Genomic DNA, 20,885 nt, shown 5'->3' on the forward strand with positions numbered 1-20,885 from the left:
CCATTGCTCTAACACCCGTGTTCAGGTTTTTCTTTTGCCAGATTCATTTAAAATCGATAGGAGCGTTAAAGCAAACAATTTCTCTTCGAATCGACTTCTATTTCCACTTAGTAGTAACGGGTTAAACAGTTTCGACGATTAGTGAGCCATAGAAAAGACAAATTTTCGTTCGTTGTGTTCGGCGTTCTTGTTATTAGAACGTTATACATCAACAGCCGTTTACGACATCAATGATACCAGCATCATCATCATCATCTTACCCCATAATAGTCGCTCTATAATGGCGTCATATCCTATTGATGATTGATAGCAGTGCGTTACCTATACACGAGCAGCTGTCCTCTCGTTAGCAACTGGCGGTCTTTCGTTTTCTTCATTCGGAATTATTTTTACTAACCATCTGTAAGTAAATAAAAGCCAACGAAGAAGCTCGCTTGCACAACAACCTTGTACAGCCATTGCCGCTTCGGTGTGCTGATCATTAAAACACATCGTATCCACCATTACTCATTACCAATCCAGCGTCCGCCAACGGTCCGATTACCAAATATCTTGTCCTGCGTGTATTCTATACCACGGTGTTAACTTGAACATAGTTTATATCATTGAATATGGTGGGTACACAGGTTCGAATCAATGAACTCTGTAAAAACAAAGGTGATGCCAATAGTACCAGAAGTGTCGCCGGTCGATTTTATTGTTTCTCACCGCGTCAACGTTGAGAACGATTCCTGCTGCGACGGGCAATGCGGTGTCTGCGCACTGACAATCAATTGTGTGCAATGGAGTATTTTAAAACGGGTCACTAACACTTTATGCACATATATAGTATAGACGCGAAACAATAACATGAATACAGCCGATCAATATAATTTGCCACTGAAACAGATTCTGTTGGCTGCAACTAGGCTGATATCCGTTTCAGGCCCATCGGGTCTGGTACTTCATTATAAATCTGATGCTGCTACCGTTCTTCAGCTCGATGAAGGCTATTAAGTAATTTGATGTCGCCTAAGCCCTCTGCCTGGACTATCAGAGCCATCAGCACACGGACATGTTGTGATAACAAGTTGACACAAGCCCAGCATTTCACAAGAAATCTTTATGGCCAAAGTTGAATCCGGATTTTTCAAAACTGTGCACCATAATCGTTCCTGTCGTTTTAATCGATAGTTGCTCTTGGAGATAGCCGCACACAGTCAACCTATCCCATATCTTGCAGCAGCGATAGACCATAAACATCGTATATACATATATATAGTCGATCATTTTGTCATCAAAAGCGCTGAATTTATAGTTTCCATTCCCCTGGTACGTATTTGCCACCACAATTGGCCTGATCCATTTTAGTGTAAATAGAACGGATTCTATAATGCTAACTAATGATAGAAAGATTCCGTTTAGTGCTCCGTAGCCCTCCTTACAATGTAAATGATCGAAAAAATGGCGCGGCCGGTGTCGTTTGCAGACAATTATATCTCGTTTTGTCATTAACACATTTACTACGACTGCTCCCTGTTGTTCGCGTAGTTGCCATTTTCGACATTGCTTGTCAACAATGTTGCCATCCTCTGCCATCTGCTATTAGTACAAGCGCATATCATTGGACTATTCGAGAAAAAGTACCCTGCCGCTGTTGTTATCGCCTCCGTTATAGCTGCCCGTTGCGTCAGTTTCTATTTTATCATAATATATACGATACTACTATATATATATATATATATATATATATATATATATATATATATATATATATATATAGTAGTAATAGTACTGGCGGACTCATCGTGGACAGATTAACAGCATCACCTGCCACCTGAATAGTTACCGTTCCACAGGCGTTGACAGATCTTGGTCGACGGTAGGACGACGATGATGTTGGATGACAACGAGCGATGCGAGAAGGGTTCATTTATCTATTGACTTGACAATCGGGCTGCCCGTCCACTGACTGATCACTTCCGGATCAAGCGGAGAAGGTCAGAGGATGGACTAAGGGAGATAAAAAGAGAGCGAGAGAGAGAGAGGGGGGACAAGCCAACGAATAGCAACAAAAAATTAGTACAGAGAAGCCGAGGTTTTACCGCTGGCTATTCCGTTCCGGATTGACTGATTTAACGCTGCAGTGGACAGCCAGCAGCCTAACGCCGGTAGGATCATGACGCTCTCGCGTTCGGATCGGGAGGTTGGTTGGCGATAGGTATTATTGTGAACGTGTCCGTATGTAAGAGTTTGTATGGATATGCGACGTGTGTGTAACATAGACGTTGGAGTTATTGAACGGCACGGGATCTTACCGCTGATATCAACAGCAGCCAACGATGTGTCTTTGTTGCAGCGGCATCTGAGCGTCAAACGAACTCGAACGTGTTTAGACAGCTTGAAGCTGCGTCACCAGCGGACAGCGCTAAAAATTTTGTGTCTATATCTATTAGCATCAGGAGTACAAATCGTTCGTTTTCTACAGCGCCCAACGAGAGACACCATCGGCTGTCTTTTGAACGAACGTAATCGCCTTCAGCAAGACTGTGACAAATATGAAAAACCCATATATCCTTAAGATGAATGAGCTTTGATGAGGATAAACAGCTCGGCCACAACTTTAGTTGACTTCGCCAGGTAGGTCTAAGTTCCATAGAGTGAAGGCCGCCGATTGTGATATGAATTTAATTCCGATGAAAGATGAAACGTTTAGGTTCATGTTGAAAAGAAAACGAAACAATTGGGTTGCTTGTACTTCACTCCAAATCGGACAACTGACCATATAGGAAACGCTGAAAGGTCATCTTTATGTAAAACCTTTGGTCCATACTTATGTGATTGCGGCACATCTTGTCGAAACGAAGCTGTCGGCTCACAGATCGTCCAAGAGTGAGGCCTTTGGCTGCAACTATGTTTCTATACGATACATCTATGTCCAACGTATTTCAAGATCATCATCAAAGAACCAGGATCATGGCTATGGTCATCAGCAGGCTGTGATATCATAACGCTGTTGTCAACTCATCGATTTCGAACAAAGCCAAGATATCGCGCAAGCGCGTATTTAATTTTAAGACATGAAACGAGATAAAGGACCAAAGAGCAGCTAATAGGCCCGAACGAACAGCAATGGCAGTAACAGCGTTCGAGTAGACCGCGCTAGCATTGGAACGGTTCTCTACGACCGCAACGATGAAATGTACACACAGACGACGGAGACTAATCATTATCAACACGATCGCCAACGCCGACGTTAAGCTGCTCTCGTCGCGGCCGCGGCACCTCATCAGTAGTATTCTGAAGCTGCTTTGCTGACGCTGTCAAGCACCGGCATCGAAACTGGCAACCGCCTCATAAGCTACAACCCCGCTAGCGGCGGCAGTAGACGATGCTGGCCGCCGCCACCAGATACGTTGCGTTGTTGTTGCTAACACATCAATGATCATATAATGATGTTGAATCGGCCAGCGAATGTGTGCCTACGTAAGATATGTTGCCCTTGTTGTCCCAGCGTACAACGGTAGCTGCCGATTGTGACACTGGCGATGGACCCGATTTTGGGTCGCCGTGCATTTTGCCGCTGTGTTATTGACTCTATCCTCTTCGTTTTGCGCTCTTTCTCATCCTCTTATTGCTTTTTTTGCGATGAGATTTTAAGCTGCTGTCTGGACGACCACGAATGAAGTTCGACTATTTGTCGAAAGCGTAACTTGTCTAGAAGCCCTAACCATTCAGCGAACGCGTTATGTGCAACCCAGATTAGTAGTAGTGGTTATTGGCTGGAACCTCTACAACTGGGTATCATTGTTGCCGTCGTCATTTTATTGCAATGACTCTCAAAGTTCGGAAGTCTTCATTGACGCCGTCGTTATAACAGCCGCAGCTACTGCGCGCATCGGCTAATGGACCTTGCCCAATCCAAATCTGTTCCGTCGTTCTTAATCCGACTGGCGAACACCTCAGAAAACACAACAGTAGAAGCGGGAGGAAAATCTGATTTCGCAAAAGCCTCGCGTTGCGTATCCCAAATACTGTAAGCGGCCGCGTTGCTAAAACAGTACGCGCGAGCAACAAATTATTCCTGTGTCGGTTGTTGAGCCTAGACAAGCGAATGACAGACGCGCGCCGACTGAACTACCACCGGTGGATGTCACGAGAATGTAGCAGATGTAGTTTTTCGCTGTTATTTCTCGTTCTGACTCCTATCTAATATTCTGCGTTTTGTCTGATTATTATAATTATTTACGTAAGAGGCGTTCACCGCTGAGCAGATAGTGGAACGGGGAATGGCCACCGGCAACCGCCAAAAACATCGGCCTAGCGAATATGTGGCGGCCTATAACAGCTACTATTGTTAAGAGCCTACATAACAGGCAAGTCGAGCAATGGCATTGTATAATGCTTGTTTTTGCGGCTGCCACAACTAAAATGAATAAAACCAAATACTCGCTGGAAAGCGTTGGCGTTTACTGTTGCCTTCGCCGCTATCGAGCGCTGAGAGCCGTTGATGGACGGTACTTGTCTTCAGTTTCCCCGTGAAGGTGTTGCCTACCGGCTGTGGCCAAGCTGGTCGGCCACTTACTGTTCGTTATTTGCGGTAGTTTTTTCTCTGTTTTTGTTTGACAATTGCACCAGACGCGGTCCCAATCGACGCCAGCGTCGCTGCTGTTAGCGCGACGGCAACAGCAGCAGCGACGCCTTTCCTATTCGGAAGAAATAATGACTCAAGACCCACCGTTGCCAGGGATAAAATGTGGCAACGGATCCAACTACGATTGTTGCTTAGGCCTACAGTAAAAACATGACCAACAACATCAATAATTCCTTCGTAATTCGTTAATTCGTCGTTATGTGTTTTGTACGAGCTCGGCCGCAAGATGGCTGACAAGGTGTGACTTGTTGCTGGTTATTATTTTGTCTGGTCTAGAGATTACGCATGACAACGATGATGTCGCTAACCACCACAGGGTCTACTGTTAGTACAACGCTGCTATACGTGAAGCTAACTGAGCAAGACCATGTTGATGCATATACAATAGCTTATCGGCAACGCTTTTACCAGAACTGATGTTTGTATCCGATTATATTGTTTGACCTTTTTCTTGGCACAGCAAACCTGAATCTACTTAAGTTCTACGTGGAAACGAACAAAATCGCAAGACGCCGAATCCAGTCGCCAGTCTCTCTGATCCAACAACTATAGAAAGCATCCCGCCGATTGGCATAGAGTGAACTGCCTGGCGCCGACACTCCAAGGGCCAATGGCAGGGAAAAGAACAAAGACTGCTGGGCATTCGACTGCTTCAGCGGCTTCGGCACCGGTCGCATCTGGCTGGTAACGGCACCGTCAACCAGTAGGAGAATTGTGCGATCGGGCCATCTAAACCGCGGCGCAATGGCGTTTGAGTTCTTTGCGTTCGCCATTTTCTCTTCAGCCATCTTGTCGTTCTTTTCCATCGTCGTTTCCATTGATTTGTTCGCTTACTTCAGCAAGGAGTTTTTCGTTGCTCAGTGCTCTCTTTCATCTCGTGCTCTTACCTATTTACTGTTCGCTCACTATTGATGAGTGGCGAGTATAGTCGAGTCGGGTTGCACATGAATTCAAACAAAGCCCAAACTGACCCAGTAGAAAGGAGATGTTCGAGAACGCACGAGCCAGCTGGACGAATAGAAGAACCAGTCGATGAACGCCAAGAGGGTATTATTCTCTTCACACTTCGAAGCAAGGCTTCATCACGGCCAAGATGCCACGAAGTGTTTCTGCGTAACAATAACAACGACAACTACCGCAGAGACTACGATATTACTCTAGGGGTGATAGCCAGCACCATCTCACAACCACTTCTACAACTACGGTGGCAATCCTAGTCGTTGAACAAACGTAAACGAACATGAGAAGATGGCTGAGTGCGTTCCGAAGGAACAGCAAAATCCATTTTTTACCGCGGCGGCCCTTGTTTCGCAGATGACAAAAAGAATTCAGCTACAGAAATGATAGATGCCAACCACAGCTTTGCGGAACCTGCAATCATGAAGGCTTAATTACATCGTAATTGTTTCTTTTCATGCCTTTATTATTTACGTATGAAGCCACGAAGTGCGTTGATGGTAATGTAAATTGTTGTTTCGTGGGCATATGATTTGGTTTCACGGTGCATCTATCAAAGGATTTGCTAATCGCAGTGCCCTTATCGTTGCCGTTGTTTGCTTTGTTCTTAAGTCAGCTAAAAAAAAAGACGCAAAAATCAATCAAAAAACGGGGATACTACGTGACGCCTCTATGAAAATCAGTCACTGTCAGCAGCCAGTTTATCTTTAGTACCAAAAGAGTTCATATAGATATATGCGCTAAAAAAGAGGCAACTATTCTTGAGCGTTGACGTTATTTTATGTTGTTATACTGAGTGAAGGACATCATCCTTTTGAAGGAGCGAGCTCACAGTTCGCCTTAGCCGGCCGACTGCTAACGTTTTCAGCTTCGTTAGCTTTCGAAACTCGGCGGGTTGCTGTACTTGTCTATGGACCAACGGCCACCGTACGACATTTCAAATAACTTGAGAAATACATAGCGGGGAAGCGCTCCAACCAGAGCTTGTCGTTTTTGCCATAGCTGTTGTTGTTGCTGCTCCTGTTCAGATTACTTATATACGACACAGCGTACAGATCGATGCGACTTAGTCATGCTGCCAGCGCAGTATTTTAAGTTGATGAGGCTGAAGAACATCGCCATCGCGCGAAGGCCATCTCAAGTGATGCAAGCAGAATTCGTCGCGAATGTGTATGCCTGTGCGTGTGTGTGCGAGCTAACTCGTAGCTTTCCGCGAGTCGCTGTGTCTGATCGGCTGTGTCACTGCGGGGGTGCCGATCTGCCTTTGCGGTGGTGATTGCTGTTGTCGCCGCCGCCGCCACTGCCCTCCGCCGCGCTGTCGAGATGAGGGGCCTGTAGCCGTAATTAAACGCACGTAAAATGAGCATAAACCACGTACAGTTAGTTGTAGCAAAGACGATAGCAGAACCATGCGTAGAGCTAGCCATACCCGCCGATACTGCTGCAGCCATCTCTATCACCCTAAGCTGTACGAATAGCAGCAGTTTAGTGGCCGATCACCTTTTGATTCGAATTCTTCCGCGTCATCTTCTCTCTTCTGGACGCTCTTTGTGTGTGTGTGTGTGTGTCTGTAAGTGTGGGTCTTGCCTGGCTCGCAGTGCTCCAGTCCAAAAAGAAGAAAATGCTTGCTCGCCCTATTGTCAAATTGCAGGCAACAACAACGACGTTGGGTCATCGCCAAAAGAGCTACTTTAGTGGGAGCAAACTACCCCACCTCTAAAGAGGAGTAGACGTCATAGGGTCCCCGGTGAGCAAAGAAAACGGCCATTACGAATTCCTCTTCGAAGGCCTTCAGAAAGTGAAGATCATCCTCGACTACGACGAAATGACGGCAAGACGGAGCATGAGTGCATTGGCCGCTCGGAGGCGATCCGACACGACACATCAAAGACAAAAGCAGCAGAACGACTAGTGGTAGCTATATTATAGTGGTTTATGAGATTACGTTTGCTCAATAGGAAATGACTAAACATGGCTGCCGACAGTGCCATGTTGCAGACGCTAAACATCAGAAAGAATCAAGTCAGCATCACATTGTTTTAGTGTAGCTCATGTAAAACTGTTATTTCAACTCTAAATATTACCCATCTCATAGGGCAGCATCAGACACGACAACGAACAACGAAGCATTGTTGCAAGTTAATATGATGATATGGTTTTCTGAGGCTAAGCGAAAACACCCCTAAAACTCGGGTAAATCTAGCGGGCTAAAGCCTCCATCACACAAAACCACTCTAGCTAATCAGCGTGTTCCACGTGCTGCCCTGTCGGACGTTTTCTGTCTCACTTTCTCCACAGGGGAGGTCACGAACACATGAAGTACGGCATCATGTAACTCATTGTAAAGACAGATCTCATAGCACTGGCCGTCAGAACAGCAAAGCACGGTGTGGCTTCAAGATCACGACAATGCCACAATTAATTCACGCTGTTGTAGCTCTAAGCGTCTTAATGTTTTTGTGTTTTTTTCTTCTTTTTTTTTGCGTTTTTTCTATACTGCAGAGTTATGAATCCATCGAGAACCGGCGACTTCTACGTGGATTCGTCCCCAAACCATACAGTCATATAGCTCCCTTCTATCTGCTCCACCATTGGGTGCCACCTTTGCTCTGATCGGAACAATGATCGCAGCACAATTCAACAGCGTCTCAACGCTCCAGCAGTGACAATTTACCAGCCAGCAGTTTTGCGCTGGGGTGCGCTAGAACAACAACGTTAACACTGCCAGTGTCACTACTACTGGCGTTGAGGTTAGGCGCGCGCCTATCTTGCCTTGTCCTGTTTTGCCTAATCACCATCAGGAGTGGAAAACACCAAGGAAATGGGGTAACTCGGATAATTAGCTGATGCAACTAATTTCTGAATAAATAGAACATTGGAGGGACAGGATAGTACCGTATTCTCTGCATTTAAATAGCCAACGGATGTCGAAGCGGCCAACGAATGAACCTCCTTGCATATTTTCCCCCGTTTCTAGTTGATTTCGTTGCAGCGCAGACGCCAGCTGGATAAGCTGGACCGGACCACCGGACACTCGGCCGACGACTGTGAGGTTGGTGGTGACGGCGACAACAACGACAAATAAAAAACATAACTAGATTATGCATGTATAATAATTATGACCGTAAAAAACTTTCTTTGTCATCGCTATTAGTTCTGGCTGTTGGTGCTATAGGCGGCAGACACACAAAAAGCACCGGTAGTGCGAGATGCACACAAGAATAAATTAGACTCATTGTCATCTGCATATGTGCATGCGTGCTTGCGGTCACGAAAACAGCGGTGGCCGAATGCCAGACAGTTAAACCCCTGTTAGACTGAACAGCCATCCACTAAAGCGGAGTCAAGCATAGCATAGCCGGCCACAGTGAGGGGCAATAGTGACTGTTTGTGCTGACAACGATAGCAACAACAAAAACAACTAACGCATATGTTAATGGTCAATGCAAGCATTGCTTATGACCGACTTGGTTTATTTTCAGGCTAGGGAAACAGAGTATGCACATACGGTCGATCGTTTGGTGTTCTAGTCCACAATGTGGCAAGCAACACCATTGCACTTCGTACCTATTGTACTGCACATAGATATAATAGTAATATGGCAACCTCGTTCACGTTTCTCATGTTAGAGTGTGTTAACGCTCATTTTTTTGGATACTGTATTTAACGTTTGTCTAGGTTGATGTTCAATGCCGTAGGCAGGTGTAATGCCCACCCGGGTTGGCACTTTATTTACCCTCAAATTCATTGAACAGGGCGAAACTCGCCATATATATAGTCAGAATCCCATCAAAAGCACTGCCCAGTTCGGACAACGTCAACAATCATATAATGGTCCTGTAGCTGATGATTATGGTCATGTCTAGCCGGCGATAACGATGGAATTAATAGATATATGGTAAGACAGACAACTTTGGTCAGTTGAAGCTCGGAATGGAAACGGATGAGTCGTGATCAGAGAAAGAGATCGACAAGCAAACCAATTATACCGTCGGGCAACGCCAACGAAGCTACAGTACAGCATCACCGGATGACTAACACGGTAGGCGACAATGCTCCCACTCATTCAATTAGAGCTCATTTCGATGCACAATGCATCGCCAATTCTCTTAAGTATTTGTCAGGACAGCTCATTCTTGCTGGTAAACACAAAGGGCAGGCCAGTGTCGAGGTAGCCTAATTTGGGCCATGGCTTCGATCAATTATCTATTTTTTTCTATCAAATCTAAACGCACTTGTTGATGTAATGTTTATAACATTGTCTTGTCTTCAACCGCAGTGCAATATATTACTTCACTGAATCGCCAGATCAGCTGAGTGTCACAAGTTCATCTCGACGATCTAATACAAGTTTGCAACGGCAAACGTAAGTCATTACTAATTATGTACTATGTTACGCACGTCCGTTTGCTGACCGGTGAATTTCGGTACCCCAGGTATATACTACTAGCGATATAGTAGATTACATTATATACTACATTGGTGCACGAGCTTTTGTTAACTTTGTTTAAAATGATCAATTTAAATACTTGATAGAATAGAATAACCGCGCAATGCAAGGATTCAAATGTAAATGGTCGAACGAACAACCACGGTTCGTTTTCCCATCGCATTTAAAAGATGGTCGATTTCGGGAATCATTCCATCAAACACAATCCGAAATCAAGCAGATGCTGGCGGGGCAATTTTATCATCGCGTAGCCGAAAACTTTTGAGTACGCATAAACCACGCCTCAAAAGCATGGATATCTTGGAAGCGCCCCCACACCCTGCCCCAAAAATTCATTTACGCGCGTACACGTCATTATCTTGCACAACAACTATTCTACGGCACGACAGAAATTTTCGCAGGTCGCAAATATTATTGAATATCTAAAATGCATCGTCTCTGTGTCGCCGTCAGTCAAATGGATCACGAAACCCTATACATTATTTACGCCAAATCGTACGTCTGATACTCCCTTTTCTTTCTCTTCTCCCTCCCTCTCCCTCTCCCTCTCCCCCTCTCTCTCTCTCTATATATATATATATATGTACATATATATATATATATATATATATATATGTACATATATATATCACAGTCACAATTCAGTCGTCTAACTCGTTGCCCCACCGATTCGAGAACGGAAGCCCTTTTTTATAGGCGCACGTGGTAGTTCGCCATTTGGCGTTCAGCACTACCTTGCTACAGCCTATTGTGTTCTATTTTATAGATACTCGTCCTAATTCATATATCAGTTACTCACCTGAGGTATGGTATTGACAGTCCGATATCCGGTTTGACACTTTTAAGTCCGGCCGGGAAGCCTTGTCGGGCACTCGTGAATAACTTCATGAACTTGAATAGCGTGAACGGCTCCGCACGACGTTATAACGTTGAACTCTTTCGTATACGAGATATGGGGCTATTTTATGCACTTGTTTTTGCTGTTATTGGCTTGGCTTCGTTTTGAGCTTGTCGGAGCTGTTGTCGTCGCCTCGCGTTTTCACGTATCTGAAATATTGTGGGGTTCAGTTACACATGTGAACCGCCGAGGCGGATGACATGATGCCGCCAACATGTCGACATAGTTGGCGTTAAAACGCCAACTCTGTCAATACGTATTTGCGTGCTATGATGAAAAACGACATGATTATCATACTGTATTTTTGTCGTAGGTCTCTCACTCCCTCTCTATTATATTTTCTGTATCACATCATTGCTTTCTTCCTACCGCCACTAATCAAGAGGAGGATAGGCGGAAATGGACGCGATGGAGCACACATTAACAAATGCCCAATCTAAACCGTTAATGGGTAGACGAGAGCAGGATATTGCAAATGCGCATACCGACACACGAACGAACACGGCCTAAAAGCACAAACTAACAACGGATCATTTTAATTGCGACGGACGTGGCTGTTATCGCCACACAATTGACACCCGAACTTCAATGCTGTTGGTAGTGGTGATGGTGGTAACAGGGCGCACACACTGGCAGGCGGTAAAGGTTTGGGTTGCGGCTGAAACGCAGCTCGTGCTTCGAAATCATCAGCACTTGCAATTTGACGACGAGTAGTTGGCTACTTTATAAGATTATACTTATATGAGGGTAAACATGTACGCCGACATCACTCGTTGATGCTTCTCACTTATTCACCGATACACTTATAGAGATCATCATTCACTACTTCTCTTTTGAGGTTGTTATTGAGGTATTTGTGGCTGTCGTTACTGCTGTTATGAACTTCCCTGTTTTTTCTTCTTATGTATGCTGCCGCACCGATAATTGACGCCATCAAACACTATAATGATCGCTTTTCAGAAGAACTTTTACATGGCCATGAGTGTGAGCGACGGTTGATGGTTATCTCGCTCTAGTCAACGCGTGCACCGCTAGAGTACTGCTGTTCAGCTACAACCAACAAGTGATATTCTTATATAGTAATTCCCTTTGTTATTGTTGATTAGTACGGGTACTACTAATTATAGCAGTTGATTAGCTGTCGTTGCGTGGCAATCCAAGGTGGTACCAACAGCCCCAGCAGCCTAAGTGAACGGTGGGCGCACCTTCGCTGTCGGCCGCCACCGCACAAGTGATCGTCGCGCCGGAGTAAGAGATGAAGCTCCTACCGGCTTGCCAACTGCTCTGCCGCTGCTGCCGAACTCCGTAGGGGGGAGACCCACCACCAGGCAGCAGGCCGCACGCAGGCTTTAATAGCGTGTGGTGCTCTAGTGGTAGCCGTACACAGGGCAGTAAGCACTCGCTCGACTCCAACCCGCTGCTGCTTCTGCTGGTGGAGTAGTAGTGTAGGGAGCGCCTGGACGGCAGACGGCTGGCGGCGGATGCAGGAGGCTACGAACTGCAAGCACCAGCGATCGCTAAAAAATGTCCGCGCATCCTAAAATGCTCTTAAAAATGCGCTCTCCTCTACGCGCCCGCGGCCGCAGCCGCACCGCGGCTGCTGCTGGCGCCGATCTAAAAAAATGCGCTAATTTGAGGGCCACTCTTTCGCCCCCGAAAAGGAGGAGAGTGCTTAAGAGTTTGCAGTTTCAGAGAGCGCGCTGCTGCCGCTGTGTTGCTCATAGGCGCTGGGGGGGGGGGGGGGGGTACGCTCGTTCGGTGTTCGCCGCTCGGAGCTAGCGAGTGCCGGCAGTAGCAGCCATAGCCAAAGAAAGCGGCTTCCTAACACCACACCATGGCTACCATCGCTTCCACCCACACAGCCGGAGCACAGCAGCGGCGTAGCTGCTCCTGCTGCTGCGGCTGCCGCTGGAGGCAGCACGGTTCACCCCATGAGGTGGGGGTGGGAAGTGGAGAGGGCAGGCACCTCGATTAGGGGAATGGGGGGTTAGGTTGGGATAAAGAAACGGGGCGCTAACGGGGAATCGAGTCGATGGGTGGGGGGAAGCGGCACCAGTGGTTGCTCTCACGTAGGGGAACTCTAGAAGAGGGAACTGACGAGCCGGCAAAATGGGGAGATTTTTAGAGCGTGGGTTTGACGGGGGAGCGGAATAGACGGGAACAGCAGCAGCGGCAATGCTGATGGTGTCGGCCGGCTCCTGGGAGATCTCTAAAGAGGAGGAGAGAATAAAAAAAATAGATAACAACCGCCGCTAACAGCAGCAGCGCAATGCTATTGCTGATGCTGATGTTGCTGTTGCTGCTGCTGCTGCTGCTGCTGCCGAGCACGACGAAGACTAAAACCACTAACTTCCGATACTACGAGTAGCAGCAGCATCCGAAATTATCTAGAGGGCAAAGGCGCGGCGAGTCAATGACACTAACAGCGCATTATTTCACGACTGCTATCGCGAAAGTGTGTTGATACGTTGGTCGTACTGATTGTATGGTGCCTAGTTAGCCAGAGTGAGCTGACAGAAACTGCTGACAAAGAACAACGTGGGGCGACGTCAGGGGTTTGGCCTTTAGCTTCTCGTGTACGTGCGTTTCGGAATGTTCACAATGCAAGGACATATTTGAAATGTGTTCTCTATTCCTAATGCTAGCAACTAGATCAAAAGTAAGCTCGAGCTTTTGCTAGAGCTAGGTTTTGAGTGAGCGGAGTGGAGTGGAGTTCAGTGGGTGAAGGCCGTATTACCAAATTGAATACTAGCAAGAAACACGTGCATACCTTAACACTGAACCACTGAGTTAGAAACGTAACGTGACGCAGAAACGCGAAGACATTGCTATTTCTACTATATATTCTATAAACTGGACGTGTTGTAGTTGAAGCTGCTTTGCTGATAGCCGGGATTCCGAACTATAATATCAACAGCGCAGACAAGGACACTTAAATTGCCTGTCAGCATCGAATGAAACAGTGGTTTTATTGAGAATACAGGATTTTGGACAACATTTAATATAAATAGAGACGTTTTGGATACGGTATTGTCACTTAAGGTTTGTTCTTTTTGGTTTTGCTTACTCTTTTTGTGTGCTTTGGAGTATCCGTTTTTAACATACGTTTGGAGGAACAACAACAACAACAATGGAAAACCAACCAGGCCGTGATCTTTATTCCAATACATGCCCGAAAAAACCGTGTCTCGTTTTCGTTTGTTGGGGAGAGAAGAGGGAATTGGCACTCACTGTCGTCTCACTCACAAACACCGGCGTTACACCGATCAACGAGAACCGATAGATACATTTTTCGTCATCATCGTCGTTGTTGTCATCGTCATAGTCGTCATCATGTTTAATTTTTTCTTTTTTTTTCGAAGAACATTTTTACACATTAAAACTCACACGAAATCACGTAGTCCACGGGGCGCGATTACAATCCTTTGTCGTTGGTCGGGTTTGCTGATCTGTCCCAGACTATGGTGTCACGAAACACAGAAATGAACCGCACCAGCACACGCAGAAGATACACGCGCACAATTCGATTTGTTGATTTGATTTTCTATACACACGCACACACACACACACTTTCTTTCTGTGTATCGCTCAATGCACACCTTCTATTGACGATACTTTCCGTTGACAATAAACAATACACACTTTTCTCTAATTTCCACTCGTCGGCTTATTCTCTTTTCTCCCTTTCTCTCTTTCGGTCTCGCTCTCTCTTTCCAACACTGCTTTTTCCCCGTTTCTTTGTTGGATCTTCGTTTCCTGTTTTTTGCTTGTTCCCTAGAAAGCGCTCAGATATGCATGCTCTCAAAGCATATATATGTAGATAGATAGATATATACTGTATAAATATACCTATACGTAAATTGGTACATGTACGTATATCCTGGGAAGTGGACAGATTTTATGAATACAACTGCTCCTGCGTTTGTTGTACCATTAGACGTAATCGTCGTTGAAAGTTACGGTCACATTTACGCTTCCTTGTGTCGTGCTTGTAATCTTCTTGCGCTTTCTTGCTGTTATCGTTGTTGATCGCAGCGACTGCAGTCATCCAATCTGTCATCTAGAAGCGCGTAAGCGATTTGGTGAGCGCAAATGAATAAACTGGTGTCGCCGGTCGAGAGAGAGAGCACGAACAACGAAATATGGACACAACGGAATTAAAGGAACTCGGAGTTGTCGCTCAAGTTGCAGTAATAGCAACGCAACGCAACGAACTTGTTTTGTTTCGGAGCACCCTGTAGTCCGGGGGAGGGTGGCGCGCTCTCCGCGACTCGCACACTCCGAGCGCTTTTCGCGCACTCTCTGACGCGAAGTGATCCGTTTCGGCCCCCAATGGCCGTATGCCACTTGTGTCCCGATCGTCGGCGTTCCTGAGCTGGCGCGGCTAGGTGGCGCTGCCGTCGAGTGGCGAGGGCACAAGTGGAGAGCGCAGCGCCCAGGGGCGGGCCGTGCAGAAGAGGTGGGACTACAATGCTGTCGTTGTTGCCGCCGCCGCCGCCGCCGCCGCCGGCACCATCACCGTTGCTGCAGCCTCATCGCGCGCCGTCACCGCTACCGCCGAAATCGCAACCGGCGGCTGCTGATTGTTGCTACAGGAGCAGTAGTGAGCCTCTCTGCTGCTCGACGCGGTGCAGACGCTGCCTGTCAGTGGTTCTGCCGCAACGACTATTACCAACAGCATTGCCACGAAAAGAAAATACTCACGCCGGCTATAGCCGGCCGTCGGATGACGTTGACGACGACGACGACGAATGAACAGCGGCTGTACTAAAGGATGTAGCAGCGTCGTTGGCAGCCGCGTCGACACCCGCGCCACTATAGTACCAGGACTACTATGACTTTTAATTGCCACTACAGGTTTTACTACAACTGCGGTCGCTGACGCCACAATCGGCTTTGTGAACTGATAACTCTCGGACACGTATCGAACAGAGTGGCCGATGAGAACCAGAAAGGCTCGGAGAATCGAAGGAGTTTCATCTTCGCACGTAATAGCTAATAGAATTAGGAGAAGCTTTCGGCTCCAGAAAAAGGAGGGGGTGCCATAGCGAGGGCCAGGAGAAACCAGGAGGTATATTGGTTTGAACTGCTACGATACTGTCAACAGTAAAGGACATTGCAGCCTAAACAGTAGAGCTACATCGACAATTTGTGATGAAATGAAAGAGCCGCGCGCCGAATTGACTGCGCGTGGCCGGGAGCACGCTGAGGGACTGTTTCGAATTAGGGTGCTTGCGCGGCAAGAGCGCGGAGGTGGTCGTTGACCTCCGCTGTGAAGGAACCGATAGATTTTAAAGACACTGGACATTATAGCAGCAGAAGATAACAATAGACGATAAACGTGTATGTGTTGAAAATAGATACTCGCGTAGAACTAAAGGGTTAAGTTTTAAACGTATACATATATTTTCCTTGATGATTGTGTGATAGATTTGATTTCGATGCGCTTCTTGATGCTCATCAATGGAATAGTCTTTGGGATATCTATTTTCACCGATCAATCTCAGATCAAACCAATCTTAAAAGAATGTAAAATGTGCTGTAGCAAGCGGCTTACAAAACAAAGAACACCTCAGACGATTATTTTAAAGTAAAATTATTCGAATCTTAAAGAAATATCCTTGATTTTTACACAAGTCTATAAGTTGGGCAAATTGACTAGGAATGAGTTTTAATACAATAAAACCCATGCAATTTATTCCGATCTTCTGTGTTTCCATATCTATTATTAGTGGTACATTAATATAGTCATATAACTGCTAGATGTGGCTGGTATTATAGATAAAAAGACAGTATTCAGAAATACCTTGTAAAAATGTCATAGTTTTCTACACTGTAAGTTGTTCATGGCAGAATTGTTGCATAAACTTTTCATTTAACCTATCAGTGTGGCACACCAAGCTTTGTCATTCCGTATTTTCCCAAAAACATCGAGTTTTGAATTCGAACAAGAAGCACTTGGCTTGACATTAAAGAATATTCTAGTTATAGTCAGTAGTCCGAGTCATTTTGCTATCTGCTTCCCAATCGGCTTTGTAAGCTATTACCGAGTACCTAGCAGTGTGGTTGGTGAAAACGGCCAATCGACTGTTTGTTAATGGAATGCACCGTCTTCAAGGCATAGCTATTTTGAAGCCGTGAATAATCTTCAAGATGATAGGTAAGCTGAGAAAAGCACTCACAGATCGACATGTCATGAGTTACATCTGTCCAAATAGGCACCCGAGTTGTTAGATAATGTTGTTACCAACTTCGCCAAATGATGACAGCCAGTACAATAACGTATTCGGCCAAATTAACATTTTGAACAACTTGAAATTGAAGAAACGCTGCGGAAAGTGGAAGATATTTGAACGGTGTGTCGTACATAGTAGTAAACAGCTATATAGCGTAACGGTAGAAGTATTGCCTCTTACTAACTTAGACTTAAAACAACTAATTGGTATACGTTGGATGTGTTAAAAGGGATCAGCCCCTTAATTAGCTCTATACACAGTAGTGTTTCTAGTTCTATTAGTCTATTCTATAGTGTAGATTTAAAGCAGTAAATATTTCTGCGGCTGGGAATCGTTGAGTCGCCTGACTAGACAAACTGGCGCCCTCTAGTGACTCTCTTTTAAACAAGAGGGTAAATATGTTTTGAAATAAAATGCGCGCTACTCACAATAGGAAAAAACTAGATCGATAAGCAACAGATACACGCACGATTACCGGAGCATTTCTACCTGACAGTAACTGCACTAAATGACTTAGTCAATGTGTACACTTTTATTGGCGGGCAACAGAATTTAATTTTGTCCTACTAAGGCCTCATCACGTAAATGGGTCGTCTGAAAATAACAACAAACTCTTTCATGTGTTCTAGACACTTGGTGCTGCTAGCAAGGAAAGAAGATGAAGAATGGATCATCAGCCGTTACACTGATACACATTATTAACGGAACATACACGGAAACAGCGTAGTCCAAAACAGTCGAGGACTCAGTCATTCTTCGAAAGCTATAAAGGTAGATGGGCTTTGCAATTTTTCCACAACACAAATTTTACGGTAGCCATAGTAAATTACTCTACGTGAAAACAGTTCTAATGACATGTTGAGACTAGCTTTCGGAGACATAGCTCTGAAACATTGGAATACAAACCCGAATCAAAAAAAGGGAAAGACCAACCCTTCACTTGAGAAGTAGATATCTGTAGATGCTGCAAAACCGTACGAACAATTATTAGCATCGTAAGACAACAGAATTTTATAAGTTTACCTTTTTACATAGAACTCAGTGTGTGTTTCAATTTTGTCTCTGTACTATTATGCAAGCAAAAGCAATGGTCATCTTTAACAAGACAAATGCTTCATAAACTGTGCTTTGAATAAGCTTAGACTGATTTATCTTGGCCGATCGTGCGCCATATTGCTTTACACACTCGGCTGAAAGGGACCAGTCTCTCGAAAATTAAAAAGTCGATAAACGTGAGTGAAAAAACCAGTTTAATGTGGTCATACTGGACTAGGACATTACGGACGCGTCAGCACCTTCTTGGTGACGGCGGCTGTGAAATTGACAGATCTCAATCAACATGACCCATGTGGTTTGAGCGACATCTCAAAACCGTCATTTAAAAACACAGGCACAGCGTCGCTCTTGAAAGTCTACGGAACACATAATAACTCTAAATAGGAAACAGCACGTTAATTCGCTTCTTAGAGAAAAGAGCAAACAACTTTAAGAACAAAAAAATTGCCAGATATAGTAAGTAGAATGGTACCTATTCAAATTCGGTGAAACAGTTTCTTTTCACAGTTACACCTTATAGCCGTAATACAAATTTTATTTTTACGGAAGATTTAAATACAAGAAGACAGTTCTATGAGCAACTTTCACTTTCGTATGTTGTACTATAGTTCTTATGGAGTCCGATTTCTACCCTTCCGATGAAAAATAGTACATTTATTAACATTACAAGCAGGTACGCTATAGAGCTAAGCTTGATTTATACGAGGGCGGCTAGCATTAAAGCACTGTTAATTAATTCTATCAGGTTACTTCGTCACTAGTCTTGCTCATACTCAGCTTCGGAAAAGTTATAAACTTATATTGGTAGACTCCGAAGTTGTGTCGAGATAAATCTACTCTAGTTTGTGTTTTTGACACATGTGTTCGTTCGTTGAAAGCTACTCTCCCACATAGTATCAATGCAACATTCACTTTATCTCAGCAGCAATCGTCCACGGTCCTTAGCTTCGACAGCAACCAACTGGGTCAGAATAAAAATAGTTTGGAAAAGGAGCCGGCTACAACATCTCCAAGGCCTATCTGGCCTTTTTTTTACTTAGGAGAGTATTGTTATAACGGTAACCACGTAACAACAACTGTGTGTACATGAATACGAGCAATTAAGCAATTTTCTGTGTTCACTGAAACACATAAGGTAAGATTCTTTTAAACTTATGTACTTTGAATATATGGCGTTTTTGAGAAATGTTTTCCCATTTATTATATACTACTTTATGGCGTTAAGTTTCTAGGAAACCTACTCAAATCTACATACGGTATATTATTGGCACTTATTTAAATACACGTAATTATTTTATTGTTTTATGTCGTGCCTTTTCTTCCAACTAGAGGATGAGTATCTCGATAGCATGCAAAACGTCCAGTAATATCAATAAACTAAATTACTGCTTTATTGCCAGTTGATTGATTTGATAATGATCTCACTTTCGGCTGGTTCCGTGCACATTATTCGTACTTTCCATATTTATTTCCGTATACAAGCCATACTTAAGTGTCAATCATTGTACAAAAATCTAAAGGGTATTTACAAATTTCAAGAAGGCCAAGGAGTTCTATAATTTTAATAAAAAAAAGTGACACTTTGCGTGCTTGAAGAAGAGATAGACTGTCTTCGGCCTATCTCATCACACGTCTTCTCTACTCGGCCTACCGGCCAAAGATAGCTACAAACAGCAAGGCATCAACAATTTGTTTGTTGAAACATGTTAGTGATCATTTTTCGCTCAGACGGATGAATTCGACATATTTATATATGGTCTAATCCACTGTTATTCTTATTTAATTATTATCGATTACTATTTTTATGCTTTAAAGCATAAATCTTCATTATCATCAACACAATATAATAGTAGGCGTCGACGTTGCATTTACAAAAGGCATCTCTTAACCTGCAAATATATATGGGGGTCATTCGGGAAATGCCTCATAGGATATTCATACACTTCATATACACTTCATTGGCAGTTTTCGCCATTATGTTAAAAGGCTAGCCTTTAATGAACTAGATGCACATCGAAGATTGAGCTTAGTCAGAAAGCGTCAACTGAGCGAATGTGAGAACCCTGTTTGGGAAGCGATGCAGAATTGTCCATTATTGCTAATCGACGCGCGTAACATCACGATAGTTTAGTCGTAAAATTCGACCAGGTTACCTATCTCTCACAGTGTAAAAAGTGGAGGCCAGCGGCGGACAAACCGCTAAACGTTCTCAGGCTTGAGACGTGAGAATGCAGAAAGTCCAGATCATTTTAGAAACGATACTGTTTTTTTGTAAATGTTTATCACAATCGCCTATAGAACAGTTTTCGTTTAAAAACACGAGCTGTTAAATGTGCCTTCTTTTTAGGTCACGACACCCTATCTAGTTACTAGTCTTCCTTTAGAAGTCGCTCATTAAATCTTGTCGAAATATAGGAATGAATTAGGTAGCAGAAGGCCCCTAACCTGAACATCTTTATGCACAGTATTAGTAAGATTTCTATTAAGGTATCCGAAGGTTCAACTTATCAAAAAGCAAACAAAGACACCATGACAGTGATATAGTGAAGTAGCCGCCGCAGTTCGGTACGCCTAACGCTCCTACCAGAAACGTTAATTCTAACCCTTTCGAAATATCTCATTGGGGGGATGCTGCCATAGGACATAATGTTCACA

General features: G+C 44.5%; 1 protein-coding gene and 1 long non-coding RNA gene across 9 annotated transcripts in view; one reads left to right on the plus strand and one right to left on the minus strand.

Moving 5' to 3' along the window:
- Nucleotides 1-14,975, minus strand: part of zfh2 (Zn finger homeodomain 2) — a 62,708-nt gene extending 47,733 nt beyond the window's left edge. For 3 of the 8 annotated variants that reach the window (XM_086979196.1, XM_022791483.2, XM_022791547.2), the window contains exons 1-2: nucleotides 14,006-14,975; nucleotides 10,840-11,087 (exon numbers count right to left, since the gene is read on the minus strand). The gene's annotated coding sequence lies outside the window, so the exon portion shown is untranslated. Of the gene's footprint in view, nucleotides 1-10,839; nucleotides 12,645-14,005 lie in introns of those variants that run through there. The other 5 variants (XM_086979215.1, XM_086979200.1, XM_086979223.1 and 2 more) reach the window with 5 other exon arrangements.
- LOC147758791 (uncharacterized) lies at nucleotides 341-16,642 on the plus strand. The gene is made up of 5 exons (XR_015320371.1): nucleotides 341-7,504; nucleotides 8,093-8,642; nucleotides 9,269-9,632; nucleotides 9,870-9,956; nucleotides 14,974-16,642. It is a non-coding gene; the product is annotated as an uncharacterized LOC147758791 (long non-coding RNA).
- Nucleotides 16,643-20,885: the final 4,243 nt, after the last annotated feature.

Source organism: Varroa destructor, unplaced genomic scaffold (genome assembly GCF_002443255.2).
Source record: "Varroa destructor unplaced genomic scaffold, Vdes_3.0 BEIS01000001.1, whole genome shotgun sequence".
Classification (NCBI taxonomy): domain Eukaryota; kingdom Metazoa; phylum Arthropoda; class Arachnida; order Mesostigmata; family Varroidae; genus Varroa; species Varroa destructor.